At 43.8% G+C, this 2,462-nt stretch overlaps 1 long non-coding RNA gene across 1 annotated transcript; it reads left to right on the top strand.

The window, feature by feature from the left end:
- The first annotated feature begins 1,557 nt into the window (after positions 1 to 1,557).
- Positions 1,558 to 2,241, top strand: LOC130458863 (uncharacterized). Its single transcript, XR_008918239.1, has 2 exons — positions 1,558 to 1,927; positions 2,039 to 2,241. It is a non-coding gene; the product is annotated as an uncharacterized LOC130458863 (long non-coding RNA).
- The last annotated feature ends 221 nt before the right edge of the window (positions 2,242 to 2,462 follow it).

The raw sequence follows: 2,462 nt of genomic DNA, 5'->3' as shown, positions 1-2,462 counted from the left end.
CCACTCTTTCCATTAGATTCAATTGTGAACAAACAGAAATTGTAGAAACTTCACAAAAGGCAGTAACGATTACTTCGTCTTCCCCTGGAATTTGATCGTGCCACAGTAGACAGTGATGACACAGTTGATGAGATCTCGCCAGAAAAGCTCAGATTTGACCAGGCCATGGACTATCCGTGGCCTGCCTGGCCCAGGAACCAACCCCACGCAGCAGTTCCAGGATCGGCAGCAATGACGGGACTCACTGGTCTCAACTTCCCTCTAACCCTTTCCAGCAACAGAATTTGCCTCGAGTGCCATAACTCCCATTTATGGTTGTAGCTGTGACTGAGAGTCACATCTTAGTCTTTTAAACATGATCATCTTTTGGCTATTGAAAGTCTAGTCTACTGGGGAGCCTACGATTCAGCCACTGCTCAAGATACCTTGTAACTGACCTATAAAAATGGTGAGATGAGACTAGGTCCTTCACTAACCCTCGAAATCAGGAATTCTTCATCTTTTTTGCGGCCATGGGCTCCTTTGACAGTCTATTCAAGCCTATGGACTCCATCTCAGAATTATACATATATATATATATATATTTTTTAACCCTTACCTTCTGCCTTGGAATCAATAGTGTGTTTTGGTTCCAAGACAGAAGAGTGATAAGGGCTAGGCAATGGGGGTTAAGTAACTTGCTTAAGGGTCACATAGCTAGGAAGTGTCTGAAGCCAGATTTGAATCTGGGACCTTCTGTTTGAGGCCTGGCTCTCAAGCCACTAAGCTACCCAGCTGCCCCCAAAATAATACTTTTTTTTTTTAAACTCTTACCTTCTGTCTAGGAGTCAATAAGGCAGAAGAGTGGTAAGGGCTAGGCAATGGGGGTCAAGTGACTTGCCCAGGGTCACACACCTGGGAAGTGTCTGAGGCCAGATTTGAACCTAGGACCTCCTATCTCTAGGGCTGGTTCTCAATCCACTGAGCTACCCAGCTGCCCCCCCCCGAAATAATACTTTTAAAGGCATAGCATACACAAAGTTATAAGGAAAACCAATTTTAATAAAACAAAGTTGTCAAAATATTATTATTTCTTTATTACCAATTACATACTATTGTAATTTCATTACAGATTTCCACATAAGTTTTCCCAAGTTAGATGATTGAATTCATCCCCCTCCCTCCCTTCCCTTCCCTCTTCCAGTGCTGGCAGGAAATTTCATCTGGGTTATACATGTATTATCATGTAAAACATAGTTCATTTTTGTGAGTAATCGGATTGAATGTCAAAATATTTTTTAAAAGCCCAAGTTCATAGAACGGGAGGTCCTGAGTTCAAAACTGGCCTCTGACTCTTCTCAGCTGGGTGACCCTGGGCAAGTCACTTAACCCTCATGACTGCCTAGCACTTGCCACTCTTTCTGCCTTGGAACCAATACACTGTATTGAATCTAAGAAGGAAGGTCAGGATTATTTTTTTAATCAAGTTCATGGACCCCAGGTGAAGAACCTCTGCTCTAGATAAGGGATCCAGAAATTAAATAGCTTCAAACTGGTAGCAATAACTTGATTGGCATCTATGAATAGAATTAACATTTTAAAACAATATAATTAACATCTAAAAGAAAAAAATATTCATCCTGGGGTTGAGAAATCCCTTTAATATTAAAAATAGAAGCCAAGAAAGGAATTATTATTGGACATCCCTCTCAGGCAATGGAAATGATAGAAATCTCTCCACTACCTGTCTGGCTCTATGACCATAGGTGGCAGTTCCAATTTTGCTCCCCAAGGAAGTTCTTTCCTATTGTCAAGCTGGTCTCTGCTGGTATCCTCCTTATGCAGTTCCACCTGTTGAGCTCTCTTCAGATCAGAGCCATCCTGGGACCACAAAGAGAGCTGGGTAAGAGCAGGTGTGGACACAGCATGGACTCTTTATTTAGTTCAGGTACCTCCCTGGGGACCTTTTGGGGAAGTCCTTCCTTCTATCCTCAGGCAGCACCTTTGGAAATCAGCCCACTGAAGAGCTTCCTCATGAAGGTTTATGGCTTGTTTTCAGCTGAGCTTTTTGTGGCCACGGAGGGAAGGAAGAGAGGCTCAGCAGAAAGGGTTCAATCAGCTGAGACTTGCACAGATTAGCCATTTCCCCAGCTTCTCCATTGTGCTTGTCACAGAAGAAGAAGGCACTTGTTGATGGAGTGCCCTTTGTCAAAGGAAGCTTTCTGAAGCTCAGGCTTCTCCTGAAGTCCATGGTTCAGATCAGCAGCCTTTTTGAGTGTCCTAATGAATGAAGCCTCCAGCAAGCCAAATAGCCTGGGCACCTGTGGCCATTTAGCCTTGAACCCATGTAGTCAGGCTCATAGCTACCAAAAAACGAAACCAACCAACCCTGGGAAAGTTGAAAACCCTTGAGTAGTTCAGTAAAAGGAAGTTTGGGGGCAGCTGAGTGGCTCAGTGGACAGAGAGCCGGGCCTCAAGACCAG

The sequence above is a fragment of the Monodelphis domestica genome, chromosome 4 (genome assembly GCF_027887165.1).
Source record: "Monodelphis domestica isolate mMonDom1 chromosome 4, mMonDom1.pri, whole genome shotgun sequence".
In the NCBI taxonomy this organism is placed as follows: Eukaryota; Metazoa; Chordata; class Mammalia; order Didelphimorphia; family Didelphidae; genus Monodelphis; species Monodelphis domestica.
The sequence above is the reverse complement of the archived record's forward strand: the minus strand, read 5'-3'. Positions and strand labels throughout refer to the sequence as shown.